The sequence below is a fragment of the Apodemus sylvaticus genome, chromosome 6 (assembly GCF_947179515.1).
Source record: "Apodemus sylvaticus chromosome 6, mApoSyl1.1, whole genome shotgun sequence".
In the NCBI taxonomy this organism is placed as follows: domain Eukaryota; kingdom Metazoa; phylum Chordata; class Mammalia; order Rodentia; family Muridae; genus Apodemus; species Apodemus sylvaticus.
The window spans coordinates 126,354,720-126,374,907 of record NC_067477.1 but is presented as its reverse complement, the minus strand read 5'-3'; the positions used below and the strand labels follow the sequence as shown (position 1 = coordinate 126,374,907).

Here is a 20,188-nt window from a genome sequence, read left to right as displayed (position 1 = left end):
CCAGCCTTTTTGTGGAATGAGTACTCTTAACTGCTCAGTCCTCTCTGCAGCAGCCCTCCTGAACACTAAAAATAATAAATAAGATGAACAGCTAGGAGGACAACCACATCAGTGTCTGCCCTACAGACATATTCACACATGTATACACATGGATTCCACATAGCCACAAAAAAACACATTTGAAAAAATTCAAGTTGCTTTTTAAAAAAAAGTCCAGCATTTGGTGATAGATACAAACTGAAAGATTCAAGAAGCTTAACTGTAAGATTACTCACAGAGAAACATAGCTATATGCATCTTAATGAAACGATTAATGAAAACAGTCTTAAAACAAACTAAACTAGAGCCTAGCTTCAGAAGAGCATAATGCGGGAAACAGTGCCCCATAGGGTCCTGGATGCCCAAGAGAAAGGAAGAAGTCAGTGAGCCATGTAACACTGTTTTTAAAAAGTATTTTTAAAGATTTATTTTATTTATGTATAAGAGTACACTGTTGCTGTCTTCAGAGACACAAGACGAGGGCATCTGATCCAATTCCAGATGGCTGTGATCCACCATGAGGCTTCTGGGAATTGAACTCAGGACCTCTGGAAGAGCAGAGCCATCTCTCTAGCCCATTTTAAGTATCTTAACAGAAAAGATTTGTTAATTCAGAACTCAAGCTCCAGTAAAAATTCCTAAGTTAATATTTCATTAATGGAAAAAGTAAGCTTTTGCATTCAGAATTGTTTGGCTATGGCCATGAACAAAGGGGCTTAGTGCCTATTTTACATGTCAAAGCAGTCCCCATATATCTAGACATCTCTGTCTCTACTCTCTTGCCTGAGAGCTTTCTTTCTCTCTCTACACACTCCCTTCCCTTGGTGACTGCCTAGGCCTCTGTCCTCTGTCCTTGAGGACAACAATTCTGCATTTGATATAATTGAATATGGCTTGACATGACTCATTTCAAATTTGGACAGATAACTTATCAAGTAAATCTGTAAGAATGTGTGAGCAAGTCTCTCCAGCAGAAGATAATGCTATGGGAGGGAGACTTGGGTTTGAAGAATGAATAAACAGAGGTGGCTACTGGAGGTAAAAAAGGTTTAAGCTTCTCTCTCCTCTGCCTTCTGATGTTGGAATTACGGGTGGGCCACCGAACTCATCCAACCTTTCCATGGATTTCTGGGGGTCCAAATTCCGGTCCTCATATTTGCACAGAAAGTATTTTAACCACCAAGCCATCTTTTGTACCCACTCCTGGTCTTTTGTAAGCTAATTGTGAGTTTCCACTCAAGAGGCTAGAGAATCAAGGGAGGGCATACCTGTGAGGAACCATCTAGATTAGATTAGCCTAGACATGCTTATGAAGGATTACATTGATTAGGTTAATCGAAGTGGGAAAATCCACCCTGAAATTGGCAATGTGTGTTAGGGTCAGGCTCCCTGAGAGGAGGCCCCACAATGCCACAGTGTGAAGCTATGAAGGTGAAGACATGGAGATCGAGACAGGAAAGCAAGCTAGAGGCATAGCGAGGGCTTGCTTGATTTAGAGGATGTGTGCTACAGATGGCAAAGCTGGAGGAAGAAACCACTTAAGTCCCCTGGAAGTCAGATGATTCCACCAATGGAATGATGATGCTGGACATGGAGATGCAGTATTTGGTGGTTACCCTGCTGGATTTTTCTTGTCTTGGTTTTATCATTGCTATGTTCCCACTCTTATCTTTGGACTGGGAATGTTTACTTTGTATATCTATATGCTTGAAGGATGTAAAATGTTTTTAATCATGTTGAAGCTCAGAGTTAGGACATTCCCTGAAATGTCACAAGAGACCTAGAAGTTTTAGAACTGTTAGATTCCAGACACTTTTGAAGTTGGAATGAGCATATTTTTGTGTTAGGAGGTTGCATGAACCTATGCAGACAAATAGTAGAGGACTGTGGATTAAGAATGATGTGTTTGGGGGCCAGCAACATGGCTCAGCAGGTAAAGCTGTCTATTATCAAACATGACTCCTTGAATTTGATTTTCAAGATCCACATCTTGGTCTTCTGACCTCCACACATGTACCTTGGTACTGACACAGTTATATACATATACAAACTAAAGATGTGATAAAAAAATATGCTTGATGTGTTTGGGTCAAATTGACAAGGGGTAGAGGTGTGATCATTAATCCTGTCAAATGACAGGATCTAGGATTACTGAAGGGACTTGTGTACTAAGCTCTAAAGGACCTGAGTTCGGTTCCCAGCACCCACTTCAGGTGGCTCACAACTACCTGTAAGTCCAGCTCCAGAGGGATCTGATGCTTCTGCTCTTGGCAGGCACCTGCACTCCCATGCACAGACTCACATAGCACACATGCACATTTTTAAATTCACTACATTTCAAAATCATGCATCAATGTAACTATTGTATGCAATCACCAAGCACAAGACGACTGTGATGACTAATTAATTTCAATAAAACCGACTTTAAGACAGAGACTACATCCAGATAGAAAAAGACAGGCTTCCTAATGACAAAAAATGTCAAATTATTCAGAAGACATAATAATCTGTTGCAATATCTAATAACAGAACTTCGAACTACACATACTGAAACTGACAGCAGCGGGCATATCAGACAACTCCATAAGTATAAAGAGTACACTTATCTCTCTCAGCTACTGATAGGACAACAAGAAAAAGCTTCAGTGAAGAATAAATGATCTGAGAAATATCATTTATCTTTAGAATTTACAGAACACCTCATGGCCATTAGCTTTTGCAAAATACTGTGTTAAGGATACACATTCTTTTCAAGTACATGATGTGTATTTACCAAAACGGAGAATATTTTGGGTCTCAAATATTAAGTTTATATTGAAGGGAGGAAAATTACCACATGATTTTTTTTTAAAGATTTATTTATTTATTATATATAAGTACACTGTAGCTGTCCTCAAATACACCAGAAAAGGGCGTCAGATCTCATTATGGATGGTTGTGAGCCACCATGTGGTTGCTGGGATTAGCTTTTGCTAATGTGTTAAGGATACACATTCTTTTCAAGTACATGATGTGTATTTACCAAAATGGAGAATATTTTGGGTCTCAAATATTAAGTTTATATTGAAGGGAGGAAAATTACCAAATGATTTTTGACCATATCAGAATCAAGTTAGAAACCAACAGCTGTAAGCTATTCTAAAACAAGCTGGTCATGTTAATCCTGTCGTACTGGAGACAGAGGCAAGTGGATCTTGTGAGGCTAGCCTGGTCTACAAGGAGAATCCAGGACAGTGAGGGCTGTTACACAAAGAAACTCTTCTCAACAGAACAAGAAAAGAGAAAACAAAACAAAAAGATATTCTAAAACAAAACACGAAAATATTCATATATTTAAGGATTTAATAACCTTCTCCTAAATAATTCACAGGTGAAAATGAAATCATAAAGGGCACTGGAGATATTGTATAGTGAGCAACGGAGATGCACTGACCCTAGAGTGTGAGACAATTAACACAGCACCTGGGAGGGAACAGAAATGTTCATCCAGGAAGCAGAAAACAGGTCTGAGGTTCTGGCCAGGGCTGACCCCTCTGGTACTAAGGTAAGAAACAGAGACCAGAGGAAGCCCTCTCTCTAGAAACCATTATGCCCCTACCAATGAGGCCTAGAGCCTAAAATTCCAACACAGTAAGAAGTGAACTCCTGGAGGCTTCATGTAAGAATGGCTCTTTTGTGAAAACACTGTCCTTTGGAAGACACCTGCAAACATATCTTTATAATCTTTTCTGAGATGAGAGGAAGCAGCATTGTAGTTTTAAAAAATGTTCATTAAAGGATGTCAGATAAGGATGAACTACACCCAGAGAAAGACCTTCTGTGTAAATAGAAAGAACATAAGACAAGATGGCTTCATGACACACGACCATGTGTGGGAAATATATTATGTTGGGGGAGGGGCTATGCCTGTTTCCACATAAAAGAAAAGCTGTGGGTTCTTTCCAAGGTGATAAAAATCAGACACGACGAAGAGAGACCTCCTGAAGACCTTAGCGACAGAGAAGTAAAGGGAGACTAACACAATCAACAAAATAGTTTTGTATACTACAGGATAAAAGAAGAGAAAGACAGCCCTAAAAAGACTCACACTCTGGGGATGCTGAGATTCTGGGACCTTCCATTCCAGCTTCACACTTGACTCTACTTCAACTCCCTCAAAGCTGATTGTTTTAGAGACTTGTTTCCAGAACTACTCACCTATTCAGCCTTTCAGAATGTCATGGTCAAGATGTCAGCTGACCAATGAACATAGCGACTGGAAGGCAAATAATGGCAGCTAGGTCTCCTCTGACGAGTCAACTTTCCTATTTCCCTTTGGGCCCCCAGATGGGAATTCTTCGCCTCAATTCAGCTGGAAGCAGACAGAAGATAATCATTATCCCAGTTCCCTATGTTGGGGTAGATGGTTCTGATTATTTTAGGAATTATAGATATGTTGTCATTTTAGAGGTACTTTACAAATGTAGATTTGGACAGGGAGGGAGCTAAAGAAGTTAAACTCAGGTACTTCTACCTTTCTTCTTTCCTATACTTCCTTCTTAGGTAAAGGGGAAGGGGGCAGAAAAGAAAAAGGGGGATATATAGAAATTATGGAAATTATTATTCATAGAAATTAAAGAAATAGACAAATAGGGATAGGTTGGCAAATGCATTTTTAAGCAAAACATTACATAGCCAGATCTAACATTGTTAGAAGTCTTTATAACTGATACGAAGCTGAAGTTGTAATCTCTTATATTGGTTCAGAATTTACTTATGCAAATTTAAGGTTTTCATTGGTATAAATGTATTATTGATATAAAACTGAGATTAATATTATTATTCCCATGTAGGCATTGTGTCCATATAACACATTTAAGAATAAAAGGAGCTGGGCGGTGGTGGCATAGGCCTTTAATCCCAGTACCTGTGAGGCAGAAGCAGATGGATTTCTGAGTTCTAGGCCAGCCTGGTCTACAGAGTGGGTTCCCGGACAGGGCTACACAGAGAAACCCTGTCTCTAAGAACCAAAAAAAAAAAAAAAATACAACAACAGAAGACCAGATAGCAAAGTTGTGGTTGTGGGTTAATTGGTTGTGGGTTAATTAAAAGTGTGTTCCTGAGTTAATGGCCAAGAGTAGTCAATGCTTAACAGTTTAGAGATGCTTTAGGTAGATAGATGGTCTTCAAATGTGTCAGAAGTACACAGAACATGATATTTATTGACATTTCTTTTTTAAAGTTCATTTGACTGGAGACCTGTCTGCTCCTGACAGCACTCCTTTCTTTAATTCAAAAAGGAAATTGAGCATCAATAGAGTTGCTTCAGTTGTGGCAAGACAGTCACCAAGCAAGAATTGCCTCATTTCATCTACAGAAAAATACTGTCCAAAAAAAAGGACACACTATGCAAAATAGTCGACTGATAATCTCTGCCAAGATAGAGTAATTAGCCCTTCAAAATTCTCCATTACCAAGTCTGTCAGATGATCCTGGGCCAGAAGGCTGAAGACTGATGTTCCAACGTTTTGGTGTATAGGCCCTGTTCAGGTGATCAGCAGTCTCTATAAATTGGCTAAGTTTTAGAAGGTATATGTTGTGTTTCTCATACTTTCAGGTAATATTAGTCATTCTTGGATTTCTGATGGGGTTGAAGACTAGTAGGCTCATAGTCAGTTCAAGCTGTTTAGCATTTAGAAAGATGATACAGATTTGAGAGGATGGTTTTCAGATGGGTTACAATTTAAAGCCAGGACTTGAGTCATGTGTAGAATTTTAAGTCTTTTAAGTTCAGATAGACAACAGAGGTACTATTTAATTGATAAAAATTGATGGACTGGGTGTTAGGTCTATCCTGTATATTATAAATTACAAAATGGTAATAATTACACTCAATTGATGTCTGAGATAAAAGAGCCTTTCAATTGGACAGAAAGGGGGAGGAGTTGTGGATACCTCTGGGCTTGTAATTTGATGCTAATTCTACTCCTCTGATGTGCTGCACAAGAGGAGTTGCCTTGTGAACCTTCTCCCCACCCTATCTTTTCAAATAAAGGCTTGAGCCTATGATTGGGCAGGAAGGAGGAGGAGGGGCTGAGAGTTTGTGGGACTAGCTATGGAGGATGCATGGAGAGGCTGCAGAGAGAAGCTCATGGCCTAGAGAAACTGCAAGTTAGATGGAATAATAGAGATGGGAATAGATTAGTGTAGTGGGAGATCAGCCCGATCTAGGCTTATAGCTTATATTGTTACTGATTGAGTTGAGATTTCTTTTACCCGGTTGGAAAAATATAGCAACAACATTTTGTTTGTTGGTTGGTTGGTTGTTTGTTTTCAGTCAGGGTTTCTCTTTGAAGCCTTGGATGTACTGAAACCCTCCCTGTTAACAGGGACTCAACCTTAATCCCATGATCCACCTGCCTTAGACTCCCAAGTTCTGGGACTAAAGATATGTGTCACCATACCTGGCAGTAAAGTTGGTTTTAATGTCATATTTAAAAAACAAAAAACAATATCCTGGAATAGCAAGATGGCACACCAGGTAAACTGGTTAGCCGTTTTAGCATGAGCACCCGACTTTCGTTATTCCATGTTTTATGTATACTTTTCATATACAATCACACTGAAAATTCATAGATGGGTATTGCAGTTTCATTAAATAATACGATTTAAGGAAATTAATTACCAATGGTGAGGAAGTTATGTTGGGAAATGGAATATGGGGGCTGGAAAGATGGTTCAGAGTTTAAGAGAATTGTCTGCTCTTCTAGAGGTACTGAGTTCAATACCCAGCAGTCATATGGTGGCTCTTAACCATCTATAATGAGATCTGGTGCCCTCTTCTGGCCTGTAGGCACACATGCAGACAGAACGTTGTATAATAAATAAATCTTAAAAAAAAAAAAAGAAAAAAGAAAAAGAAAAAGAAAAAAGAATAAGGAATTGAGTCCTAAAATGTGACTGTTCTCCTCCTCCTCCTCCTATGAAGAAAATATACACTACCATTATCCACTTTCTTCAAAAATAAGAATAAACTCCACAAGTAGATGGATTATCCAGGCAGGAATGCTGGTCACCTGAACCACCACTTAAGAGTCACATCGAGGCGGCCAGGATTCTGGGTCTATCTGAGGGAGGAGAAAGCACAGCATTTGTTGATGGTTGGAGGTGGTGGGTGTCCAAGAACTGGAACAAGGTGACGCTCTTTTCCTGTTCCAGAATAATGGAGTAACCATTTTCTCAACAGGAAGGCTATAGGTGCTGCTAGCTTATTTCAGTATTGGACACCGAGTAAGAAGCGAGGGCTACTAAACACACAGAGAGATGCGCTAAGTCTCCTATGGGTGCCTCCGCATCGCAGGCTCTTCCGTCCTGCGCTCCTCCCTCCTGCACCCACCCACCAAAGCACTCACGGATGGGGCTTAGCTGCCGCTGTGCTGGGCACTCACAGCCAACTAGCAGGGCCCTCTGTCATCCTCCAGGTCGCCCTGAAGACTCAAACCCGAGCTTTACAGCACTGACCCTGTTCTGCTGAGGGTGCGCTACGCATGCTCTGTGCAATTGGTGCGGGACGGAACCTCCCACTAGGCCCTGAAAGCAGATTCGCTATGAAACTTGGGGCGGGCGGGGTTAAGAGAGCTTGGGGAGTGCGGGTGCGCCTGACCAGTGTCCTGCGCATGCGTTGTCGACAGGCTTCCTGTGGGCAGGAGTGTGGGAGGCGGGGCATCCGCGTCCCTTGGCAGTGCGGAGCTGGGCAGGTCGGTCCTGACTAGACTAGGAGGTGAGGAGGTGTCGCGCTCTGCCAGGCTGACACGCACCGCGATCCCTGTGTCCCTGGACATCTTCAGAAAGGAATTCGAGTTTTCAGCCTCGGGGTTGGCAGCTCGAGGACTCCTTCGACTAGAGGCTGACCTCGCAGGGCGGCCCGGGACCCCAGTTTGCGGTTTCCCGCAGACTCCCAGTTGTCGGGGTCCTGGGAGCGGCCCGGGGCACCCGGACCCGGAGCACCGCGTTCCCGGGCGAGGGGTTGTCCCGGGCCCCGTCGGGCTAGCTCCTGCTTGTCAGATCCCTGGGGTCTTTATTCTGTGTCCCGGTGGCGAGGGACAGGTAAAGGTGCCCATGACGCTCAGCAGGTGGAGGAGAAGCCTCGCCCAGGCTCAGAAGTTCGGTTCTCAAGGTAGAATGAGTTAATAGCCTATGTTCTAATAGACAAACAACAGCCCGGGGATAATGTCTTTGTGCAGTGTTTACATTTTCCTTTCATTCCATTCTTATTGCCAAACAGTCTCTTTTTGTTTATCTTTGTCTTTACGAAGTTAATTCTCTAGTGAGAAGTGAAACCACACAGTCCTTCCCTATCTTAGCGGTTGCATTTATGAAACTTGGTATTTAATATTTAAATAATCCTTACATGTAAGGGCTGGAGAGATGGCTCAGTGATTAAGTATACTTGTTGCTTTTGATAAAGACCTGGGTTTGGTTTCCAGAGCCCACATGATGGCTCGAAACCATCTTTTTCTCCAGTTCCAGGGGAAGCCAACACCCTGTTTTGACCTCTGTGGGCACCAGGCACACATGTAGTCCATATACATACATGTGGGCAAAACATTCCTACACATAAATAAAAAATTGCTTACATATGTATTTTACTTTTTAAAAAGCTAATCTGTTCACTTAAGGTTGGAGTTAAGAACATCAATAATGGAGCTAGCTCACAGTTTATTGCTAAATGAAGAAGCATTGGCTCAGATCACAAAGGCAAAGGGACCAGTGTTCATCTTTGAATGGTTAAGATTTCTTGATAAAGTCCTAGTTGCTGCCAACAAGGTGAGTATTGCCCACTCCCCACCATAAGATTGACATAAAGAAAGATGAAAATATTGTGTTTTTTTAAATGTTATGAGTCATTCACCTCAGGAAGTGGAGGATGTCATACTATGGGAATTTCTAGCTTATCCGTCTCTTAGTCAGCAGTAAAGCCCAAACCCTGTTTACATCTGCTTGTTGCATGCGTCATATCTGTCTAGGCAGTGCAATGTGACTGGATTTAAACGTCACTGTGCTGGTGTCACTTATAATCCACTTATAATTCCAGTGCCTGGGAAGGCCTCTGCGATAAGAGATTTTTACTTTCCCCTCTACAACCTCTTTGATTCAAACTTGTTTTGTGTATTTTTTTTTAATTTGTTAATATTAGATGCTTTCCTCTAGTGGGAAAATGTAAGAGTGAATCATAAAAGGTTTTCTGGAAAAGGTGAATTTTACAAACTGAATGTCACAATAGGCTGGTCCTGACCTTATCTTAGTATGTTTCTCTAGACTAATTGTTCCCTAGAAGATGCCTTTCTACTCTGTTGTCTGAAGGGAATGTGGATAATTGTCTGGGACTGAGGAATTGGGATAGGGAGACTAAAGACTTTAACATTCATGATGTAAACATTCACTTAATTCCTATTTTAGTACAGCGACCTCAGTCCACAGTTGTGTCTGATCCTTCTTGTTCAAAGATGTCCTATCTCATGTTTTTTCCAGGACGCAAGCCTCTAGCTTTCTTCTGGAATGGAAGAAAGGAGGGTAGAAAATTTTGTTTGTTTGTTGGCTTTGATTTTACTTTGTCTGACTGCTTTATTAGTTATTCCTGGCTGGCCTGGGGCTCATTGCATATCCCAGACTGGCCTCAAACATTCAGCTGTCTCCCTGCATTAGCTGTCTGAGTGGTGAAATGCTGGGCATGATGGGTGTACACCAGTATAGCCTCTTGGACAGTCAACTAGTAATTCCTTTTATTTCTAGGTGCAGATTTATTCTCGCCTGAAAGACCGAGAATCACTTTTAGGGTCCTGTTGGCTTTCAAGTTTTGTCCAGGTTCCTTTCCTATTGTTGTGGCCACGGATACCCTAGTGACCTTTAACTAGAATTTTCTTTTTGTCTTTTAAACCCCCTGTAACTGGGCATTTGTTGTTTCCCTTCCAAGGAAAAGTCTTTTTGGAGCTGGCCCATGACTCACACTGCCTACAGCAATCATCTGGATGTGTTGTATTTGGCTCCCTTCTATCTTTACATGTGGCTTATCCTCTGCTTTAAATACTTAGCCCTCACTGTGTTTTGTTGTGAGAGTTGTCAGTCTTCCTTTTCAGTGATACTCACTCCTATGACTCCTACCACCACTTTACATAACTGCTTTGAAAAGACATCTGGGCTGGCCTGGAGCTCAGCTGCTAGAGTACTTGCCTCCACCATGCAGAAAGCCCTGGGTTTAATTCCTATCGCCACATAGAACAAGTGTATGTGGTGGCCGTTGTAATAATCCTAGCCCTGGGAAGTGGAGGAGTGAGCAAAAGTTCACAGTCATTCTCAGCTACATGGTGGATTCAAGGCTAGCAGAGATTCATTCGTGTTCTCTCTCTCTCTCTCTCTCTCTCTCTCTCTCTCTCTCTCTCTCTCTCTCTCTCTCTCTCTGAGTTAACACATTTACACCAATTTATTGATTTCAAACCCATCCTTTGCCAGCCCCCTAAAATCATTCCCTTCCCTTATATCATGTGGATTAGCAACTGTTAAGGGAGTTACCCACAAGCATATCTAGAATTCATTCATTTCCCATCATCTGCCTCTGCAGTGTCTCTCATCTGGGTCATTGTAGTAGGGTTTTAACTGCTCACCATGTGTCTGCCACACATATATATATATGTTGTACAGTTTGAACAGTCCAAGTGAATTGGCAGAATATTTAGAATACAACCCTTCTCTGCTCAGAACAATCACTCGGCATAAATTTAATGCTCTCCAGTGTGTCTGGAGCATCATCTGTTTTCTTATGACTTTATCTTAGACAATTTTCTATTACTCCACCAGCTCCCCTAACCTTGCTGTCCTCAGATATGCAGATCTTACTTCATCTGCAAAGCCTTTCACATCTTGTTCCTGCTCCTCGGATATTTTTTTAAATAGATGTGTAGCTCACCATTTCACCTTAGAGAGAGGTGTTTTCTCATACCACTCACATATTTATATTCTGTCCCTACCCCAGAATGTAAATTTCATGAGAATGAGGACTTTGTCTATTTTTTGCACTGTTGCTCCCAGGGCCTCCTAGATTAGTACTTGGTATGTAGGAACTGCATCATATTTCTTAAATACATGGGTGATATTGACTAGATATTGATTATGTGTAAATCTTGGAATTATGTTGTGTTGAGTATAGGCTTTTGTAGTAGGATCTGATGATTTTCTTTCTTTCTTTTTTTATTTCTTTAGTTTCTGTTGTTATTTCTCCCTTTTCATTTCTAATTTTGTTAATTTAGATACAGTCTCTGTGCCCTCTCGTTAGTCTGCCTAAGGGTTTATCTTTTTTGTTGATTTCCTCAAAGAACCAGCTCCTAGTTTTGTTGATTCTTTGTATGATTCTTTTTGTTTCTACTTGGTTGCTTTCAGCCCTGTGTTTGATGATTTCCTGCTGTCTACTCCTCATGGGTGTATTAACTTCTTTCTGTTCGAGAGTTTTCAGGTGTGCTGTTAAGCTGCTAGTGTAAGCTTTCTCCAGTTTCTTTTTGGAGGCACTCAGAGCTATGAGTTTTCCTCTTAGCACTGCTTTCATTGTTTCCCGTAAGTTTGGGTATGTTGTGCCCTCATTTTCATTAAATTCTATAAAGTCTTTCTTTCTTTATTTATTTTGGTTTTTAGAGACAGGATTTCTCTCTGTATCCCTGGCTGTCCTAGAACGCACTCTGTAGACCAAGCTGGCCTCTAACTCAGAAATTCACCTGCATCTGCCTCCCAAATGCTGGGATTAAAGGCGTGCACTACCACTGCCCAGCTAAGTCTTTTGATTTCTTTCCTTATTCCTTCCTTGACCAAGTTTTCATTGAGTAGAGCATGGTTTAGCATCCATGTGTATGTGGGTTTTCTGTTGTTTTTGTCACTATTGAAGACCAGCCTTAATCTGTAGTGATCTGATAGGAGGCATGGGATTATGTCAGTCTTCTTTTATCTGTTGAGGTCTGTTTTGTGCCCAATTATATGATCAGTTTTGGAGAAGGTACCATGAGGTGCTGAGAAGAAGATATATTCTTTTGATTTAGGATGAAATATTCTACAGATATCTGTTAAATCCATTCAGTCCATAACTTCTGGTAGTTTCACTGTGCCTCTGGTTTAGCTTGTGTTTCCCTGATCTGTCCAATGATGAGAGTGGGATGTTGAAGTCCCCCACAATTATTGTGTGAGGTACCATGTGTGCTCTTTGCTTTAGTGAAGTTTCTTTTTTGAATGTGGGTGCCCTTACATTTGGGGCATAGATGTTCAGAATTGAGAGTTCATCTTGGTCGGTTTTTCTTTTGATGAGTATGAAATGTCCTTTTATGTCTTTTCTGATGACTTTTGGTTGAAAGTCTATCTTATTGGACATTAGAATGGCTATTCCAGCTTGTTTCCTGGGACCATTTTCTTGAAAAATTGTTCTACAGCCTTTTACTGTGAGGTAGTGATTATCTTTGACACTGAGTTGCGTTACCTGTATGCAGCAAAATGCTGGGTCCTGTTTATGTATCCAGTATGCTATTCTATGTCTTTTTACTGTGGAATTGAGTCCATTGATATTAAGAGATATTAAGGAAAAATGATTGTTGCTCCCTGTTAATTTTTATGTTATTTTTACGTTTGTGTCGTTATCTTATTTTGGGTTTGTTGAAAGAAGATTACTTTTTTGGCTTTTTTAGGGTGTAGTTTCCCTCCTTATGTTGGCGTTTTCCATCTATTATCCTTTCTAGAGCTGATTTGTGGAAAGATACTATGTAAATTTGGTTTTATCATGGAATATCTTAGTTTCTCTGTCTATGGTGATTGAGAATTTTGCTGAGTATTTTAGTCTGGGCTGGCATTTGTGTTGTCTTAGGGTCTGTATGAGATCTGCCCAGGATCTTCTAGCTTTCTTGGTCTCTGGTGAGAAGTCTGGTGTGATTCTGATAGGTCTGCCTTAATATGTTACTTGGCCTTTTTCCCTTACTGCTTTTAGTATTCGTTCTTTGTTTAGTTCCTTTGGTGTTTTGATTATTATGTGCAGGGAGGACTTTCTGATCTGGTTCAATCTGTTTGGAGTTCTGAAGGCTTCTTGAATATTCATGAGCATCTCTTTAAGTTAGGGAAGTCTTCTTCTATAATTTTGTTGGAGATATTTACTGGCCCTTTAAATTGTAAATCTTTGCTCTCTTCTATACCTATAATCCTTAGGTTTGGTCTTCTCATTTTGTCCTGGATTTCCTGAATGTTTTGGATTATAAGCTTTTTGCATTTTGCATTTTCTTTGACTGTTGAGTTTTCTATGGTATCTTGAGTTATCTATTGGTATCTATGGTATCTTGAGTTATCTGTTGTATCTATGGTATCTGTTGAGTTTTCTATGGTATCTTCAGCACCTGAGAGTCTTTCTTTTGTCTCTTGTATTCTGTTATTGATGTTTGCATCTATGACTCCTGATTTCTTTCCTAGGTTTTCTATCTCCAGAGTTGCCTCCCTTTGTAATTTCTTTATTGTTTCTACTTCCACTTTTAGATGCTGGATGGTTTTGTTCAGTTCCTTCACTTGTTTGTTTGTGTTTTCCTGTACTTCTTTTAGGGATTTTTGTGTTTCCTCTTTAAGGGCTTCTGCCTGTTGATCCATGATCTCTTGTATTTCTTTAAGGGAGTTGTTTATGTCCTTCTTGAAGTCATTTCCCAGAGTCACGAGCTGTTGCTTTTCTAGAGTGTTGGGCTATCCAGGACTTGATGTTGTGGTAGAACTCGGTTCAGATGATGCCATGATGCCTTGGTTTCTGTTGCAGTGTTCTTGCATTTGCCTTTTGCCATCTGATGATCTCTGGTATTTGCTGGTCTTGCTGTCTCTGACTGTGGCTTATCTGTCCTGCAAGCCTGTGTACCTGTACTCCTGGGAGACCTGTTATCTCTGTGTGCACAGGTATGTAGGCACTCGTGGGAGACCAGCTCTTTCCTAGTGGTATTTGTGTATGTAGCTCTCTAGCCCAGGATCAGATCTGGGTGCAGATGTTAATTGGAAGACTTCTATCCCAGGCTGCTTCTGGGCTCTTGTGTCCTCCAGGTTCCAGAAGGCTTCCTCTGAGCAGCAGGGTTGGTGCTTCCTGTGCTCTCAGTCCTCTACGCACTCCTGGCTGCTTAGCTATCTCCCTGCACCACCTGCATATGGTGCACTGTGGCAGAGGATGGTCCCCAGCCAGAGACAGAAACCAGAAGGCTCCTGCCTGAGGGTTCCGGATAGGTACCTCTGAGCAGCAGTCTTGGTCCTATCTGTGCCCTCAGGCCTCTCCACACTCCTGGGTGCTTAACTACCTCCCTACACCACCTCCATATGGTGTTCTATGTCAGAGGATGATCCCCAGCTATAAACAGAACTGTTTATAATTTCTTTACACAAAATATTAATTTACAAATATTTTCTCAATAACCTGTGAGCTGACTTAAGAGAGGGTGTTTTGTTTTGTTTTGTTTTGTTTTGTTTTGTTTTGTTTCTGCCCTGTGGTTTGAGAATACGGTCTATCATGGGGGCGGTGAGTGGAGGAAGATGTGGTGGTAGTCCAGGGAACAGAGAGAAGACAGAAAAGAATGCTAGGCTGTACTTCCTTATTCTTTGTTTTTTTAATTTTTTTTATTGATATATTTTTATTTACATTTCAAATGATTTCCCCTTTTCTGGGTCCCAACTCCCCGCAAGTCCCATAAGCCCTCTTCCCTCCCCCTGTTCCTCCATCTACCACTTCCTACTTCCCTGTTCTGGAATTCCCCTATACTCTTGCACTGAGTCTTTCCAGAACCAGGGGCCACTCCTCCATTCTTTTTGAACATCATTTAATATGTGGATTATGTCTTGGGTACTCAAAGTTTCTAGGCTAATATCCACTTATCAGTGAGTGCATACCATGATTGGTCTTTTGAGACTGGGTTACCTCACTTAGTATGATGTTCTCCAGCTCCATCATTTGTCTAAGAATTTCATGAATTCATTGTTTCTAATGGCTGAATAGTACTCCATTGTGTAAATATACCACATTTTTTTTGTATCTATTCCTCAGTTGAAGGACACCTGGGTTCTTTCTAGCTTCTGGCTACTACAAATACTGGAGCATGTGTCCTTATTGTATGTTGAAGAATCCTCTGGGTATATGCCCAGGAGTGGTATAACAGGGTCCTCAGGAAGTGTCATGCCCAGTTTTCTGAGGAACCTCCAGACTGATTTCCAAAGTGGTTGCACCATCTTGCAATCCCACCAGCAGTGGAGGAGTGTTCCTCTTTCTCCACATCCTCGCCAACACCTGCTGTCTCCTGAGTTTTTGACCTTAGCCATTCTGACTGGTGTGAGGTAAAATCTCAGGGTTGTTTTGATTTGCATTTCCCTAATGATTAATGATGTTGAACATATCTTAAGGTGTTTCTCAGCCCTCCAAAGTTCTTCAAGTGAAAATTCTTTGTTTAGCTCCGTACCCCACTTTTTAATGGGGTTATTTGGTTCTCTGGGTTCTACCTTCTTGAGTTCTTTGTATATATTAGATATTAGCCCTCTGTTGGATTTAGGGTTGGTGAAGATCCTTTCCCAATCTCTTGGTTGACTTTTGGTCCTTTTGACAGTGTCCTTTGCCTTACAGAAACTTTGTAGTTTTATGAGGTCCCCTTTGTCAATTCTTGATCTTAGAGCGTAAGCTATTGGTGTTCTATTCAGGAACGTTTCCCCTGTGACCATGTCCTCAAGGGTCTTCCCCAGTTTCTTTTCTATTAGTTTCAGTGTGTCAGGTTTTATGTCGAGGTCCTTGATCCATTTGGAGTTAAGCTTGGTACAAGCAGATAAGAATGGATCGATTCGCATTCTTCTGCAGGCTGACCTCCAATTGAACCAGCACCACCAGACTATGGATCTTTAAGGTTATTTCTGCAACACTGGATGACTGGGTTTCCTCTGGCACAGATTACTGTTATGCTGCCTTCCTCTTTTGTGCCTTTGGAGCCTTGTTCAGTCTTGCCTCAAGCAATGTTATACTTAGGTTGTCAAGGTCATCCAGGTGTTCTCTGTCTGCTCTATTATGGAGCGCAGATGGTGTGGTGGGGGCCACTCCCTCTGTTGATTCTTACCTAGGACGCAGGTCCCCGGACAGACTGGCTGGCAGACAAACCACCTATGTGCTCAGTTACTTGGCGCAGGCAGACCCCTGGTGCTTTGCACCACCAGAGATCTAAAGCTCAGGGTGATACAGTACCTAGTGACCCTTTTCTGTCCAGGCAGGCAGCAAATATGGCTGCGGGGCTTCTCTCCTTCCACAGCTCTCTGGGCAGGACACAGGCCCCACACCCGGCAGGCTGGCTGACAAATTGACTATGTGCTTAGTTCTTTGGCGCACGCAGACCCCTGGTGCTTTGCACCACCAGAGATCTAAAGCTTTCCTAATGTGGATTACATTAATTAGTTCTGGAATTTAAAACATTTATGTTAGGATTTGTTGTTCCTTAAAGAACAATGTCCATGCATTGCCTTGCCGGCAGTTTTGAAAACTGTTCATATGTTTTGTGCAGTTCTTTGGGTATTGCAGGAGAGCATCAGTTTGGTTGTGTTCCTCCATCTGTGGAATAGAGTCAGCATATAATTTACTTTCTGCCTTGTTTTTGATCCTAGTGCCTTCTGGAACTACAGAATGAAGCTGTGTTCATGTGGACTGTTGAACTAGAAAATATAGCTATTCTCTGCTTTAAGGCTTTGGAAAACTCAAATTATGGGGTATGAGTCACAGTATCTAAACTACTAGGAACAGTCATGGCTACAGCATTGATGCCTAAACAGGCAAGAGGTACTGTTGTTGGCTAACCCTGCATTGGACTATTGTAGGCATTAGAAGGCTTAGAAAATGCTTTCTTCTGGGGCTGGAGAGAAAGCTCAGAGGTTAAGAGCACTGACTGCTCTTCTGAAGGTCCGAGTTCAAATCCCAGCCACCACATGTGTCTCACAATCATTTATAATGATATAATAATAAATAAACCTTTAAAAAAAAGAAAGAAAAAATGTTTTCTTCTAAATTAGTTATGACTTATGGAGACTACTTTAAAGGCATCTAAATCATTACATACCTTTTTCACCAAACAAAAGAACTAAATGACACTCCCTGATATATTTTTTTTTGTGACAGTGGTGTACACGTTAACATGAGCATATTTTTCTCATATTTATGAAATGATTTGTATCATGTTTATAGGAGTCTGGCATCTTATGTGCTGCTATCCTTCAGTCTCTGCTATGTAGATATCATTCTTCTTTTTTATCTTTTAATCAATATAGGGCTTAGCTGAAAACAAGAGCACTTTAGGGCCTAAGGAGGTTCGCAAGTCTGCTCTGACCCTGGTTATGGGAGCTCTTGACAACCCAAACCCCATTTTAAGGTGTGCGGCAGGGGAATCCCTCAGAAGAATGGCTCAGGTGTTGGGAGAAGCATCTTTTATTGCCAGGATGGCCCAGTATAGCTTTGACAATACGTGCGTCTCTTGCCCATCTTCTCCACTAGTCTAAGGTGTCTCTTAAGCAGACCATGTTACCTAGACTGTACTTTCCACATGGCTTACAGCATGTGACATGTTTTTGTTCTTGTTGCTTTCCATAATCTCAAACTTTAATTCAGTAATTTAGTGACCTCTAGATTCTGGGAGAGATGTAATATGTTAAGAGCTTTGAAGGAGGACATGGAAGCCTTAGTCAAGACTTTGCAAAGGCACCTGCAGCTGTGCCCGCCTCTCTGCCTCCTTTAATTCCGTTCACTCTGTTACTTACTCAATTCTTGGAGTAATACCTCACTTTAGGGGAGAAAAGAATAAAGTTACACTTTAAGGCTTTTAAGAATTATTGTGCATGTCAGTTATGAAGAGTGACCTCAGAGAGTCAAACAAGTGTGACTAAGGTGAGGAATGTGGCTTTTAATATTGTTACTTGAAGTTAAAAAAACAACCAAAAGGCCAAGAAATAACACAAGTCATATAAATTACCATTCTTAAGTCATATATTTTGAACAGTAAACATTAATCCACATCATAATCATTAAAAAGAAAGAATTGAAAGTAAGGATTAATGAATAAAAGCAGTTTCTGAATACTTACATTTTGAGAATACTTTTTTTTAATTGAATATCGTCTTCATATACATTGCCAGTAATAAAACCTTTCCCGATTTCCCCCCTCCCCAAAGACCCCCAACCCCTCCTCCTACCCCTCCCTCCATATATATGCCCCTCTACCCAACTCACTTTGAGAATACTTTTTTTAAAACCAGTGGTAGACCTCTTGGTTATAAGATGATGACACTGTTGGCAGGTAAAAACCCTGAAAAAGCTACTCAAGAAAAGAGGGATTTACTTCTGTCACTAATTGCGGATGATGGTCCCTCCTCCAGGAAGGGCATGGTGGCAGGACTGTGAGGCAGCTGGCTCCATGCTGCCCTTAATTAGGAAGTAGAGAGGGTTTGCTCTCAACATGATTGCTTTGCTTACTGAATAGTTGAAGTATTTCTTCTCCAAATTCTCAATACTGTTAAGTAGTTATTTTACATCAGATTTTAATACTTACTTTGAAAAACAGTGTAAAATATCTCAGTAACTTGTTAATTGCATTATGATATTTTAATGCTTTGCTAGTACTTTGTTAAAACTTTTTAAAATTAATTTCTGTATTTTCACTTCTGTATTAGCACAAGAGTATTAATTAGATGCTATATCTGTGCTATTTTGAACATTTCTGCTCAATGTTGTGTTTATGTGATGGTTATATACAGTGTCCAATGATCATTGCATACTTGACACTTTAAATTGATGAGTTTTAAAGCCAGGTGTGATGGCTCATCCCTGTAATAGCAGCGGCATTTGGAAGGCTAAGACAGGATTGCCACGAGTTTGAGGCTAGCCTGGGTAATTAATTAGCTTTACATAATAAATACATCTCAATTAAATTATTATAAAATGTATATACAATATTTAATTTTATAATTTATTATGTATATACTAGAGGCTGGAGAAATGGCCTAGCAATTAAAAGCATTTCTGTTTTTTTGGAAGACCCAAATTCAATGTCCAGAACCTACATCAGGCAGCTTACAACTTCCCGTAACTCCACCTTTGGGAATCCAGTGCCCGCCACTGCTTTCTGTGAGTATCCACACTTAATTCACACTCTCATGTCAAAAAAATAAATCTTTTACATATACATCTAAAATATATGTAGAAATTTTCCTGTTTTATAAAGAGTCTGATTGTAATTATAAGCAGCTGTGGCATATCCCAGTGATAGAATGCTTGCTTAGTGTACACAAGACCCTGGATCTAGTCCCCAGCACTTCAGAAACAAGACAAAATATAGGAAATTTCTTAGGTAAAGTAAGAAATATTTTGTGTATTCTCAGAATGCAGGTTTTTTCTTTGTGGTACTGGGGATTGAACCCAGGACTTTGTACACACTAAGCACATTCTCTGCCTCTGGGCCACACCCTCAGTCCCACAAATACTATTTATAAATTTCTTGTTCAAAGTCAGTTATAAAGACCCTTAGAGCATTAGGTTCCAGAATAGTTTCCCATTTTGCATGTGTGGTTGCTTAGACTGTTAGGAGAGGACAATGGTGATAACAATCCCTGTTGTGCCATCTTTCTCAGGTTGAAGTTCATAACTGTATGACTGGTGATTATTTTTCTTCTCTGGTAGAACCTTCAAGGAGTATGAAAGTTAGCTAGTAGTGATGCAGCTTCTAGGTCCATACCAGTGTGCTGTGTTGCCCTGCTCTATCACTCCAGCGTGTTGTGTCTTCAGCAGTAGGATCTGACAAGTTCTGGAGGGCAACCTGGAACACTGGCAAAAGCCTGTAATGTTCAGGGAAGGAGTGTCTATGGGACCTCAGTGGCCAGTGACTTTAGAAGTAACTCATACCTGGCATTGGGCTCTTCTTAGCCTCTAGGAGGAGCATTGTTGCCCTGTTATAGCGTAACTGCATTTTAATGCTCTGCGTGTGTTTGTTCATATATATACATATATATGTATATATATGTATACATATATATGTATCCAGTTATTCCTGGAGTAGTTTTCTAACCTTTTTTGTTTCTCGAACATTTTACATTTAAGCAAATGTAGCTGCAGTGAAATTTTAAA

At 40.8% G+C, this 20,188-nt stretch overlaps 1 long non-coding RNA gene across 2 annotated transcripts; it reads right to left on the bottom strand.

The window, feature by feature from the left end:
• Window positions 1-550: 550 nt before the first annotated feature.
• On the bottom strand, window positions 551-7,543 carry LOC127687615 (uncharacterized). 2 transcript variants are annotated; one of them, XR_007978431.1, is made up of 3 exons: window positions 7,431-7,543; window positions 4,237-4,390; window positions 551-627 (listed from the first exon to the last, which is right to left on the bottom strand). It is a non-coding gene; the product is annotated as an uncharacterized LOC127687615 (long non-coding RNA). The 2 variants fall into 2 exon arrangements; XR_007978432.1 differs by lacking the exon at window positions 7,431-7,543 and adding an exon at window positions 7,021-7,421.
• Between the last annotated feature and the right edge of the window lie 12,645 nt (window positions 7,544-20,188).